This window comes from Nannospalax galili, unplaced genomic scaffold, assembly GCF_000622305.1.
Source record: "Nannospalax galili isolate Female #2095 unplaced genomic scaffold, S.galili_v1.0 scaffold208, whole genome shotgun sequence".
Taxonomy (NCBI): domain Eukaryota; kingdom Metazoa; phylum Chordata; class Mammalia; order Rodentia; family Spalacidae; genus Nannospalax; species Nannospalax galili.
The window spans coordinates 1,386-1,671 of NW_008357998.1; positions in this window are offsets into that span (position 1 = coordinate 1,386).

The following is a 286-nucleotide window of genomic DNA, read 5'->3' on the forward strand; positions in this document are numbered from 1 at the left end:
CTCTGCCTCCTGAGTGCTTGGATAAAAGGCATGTGCCACCACACCTGGCTTGTTTATTAGATTTTTGAAACAATCTTATGATCCTCCTGCCTCCACTCAAGTGCAAGGATTACAGGCACCTGGGAGATTTTTTTTAACTGATTTTTTTTTAGATTTATTTTACTTTTAATTAAGTGTATGTCTGTGTGTCTGTGTGTCTGTGTGTGCGTGCGCGCACACTGCATGTAAGCTCAGGTACCCACAGAGACCAGAAGAGAGTGCTGGGTTCCCTAGAGCTGAAGTTACA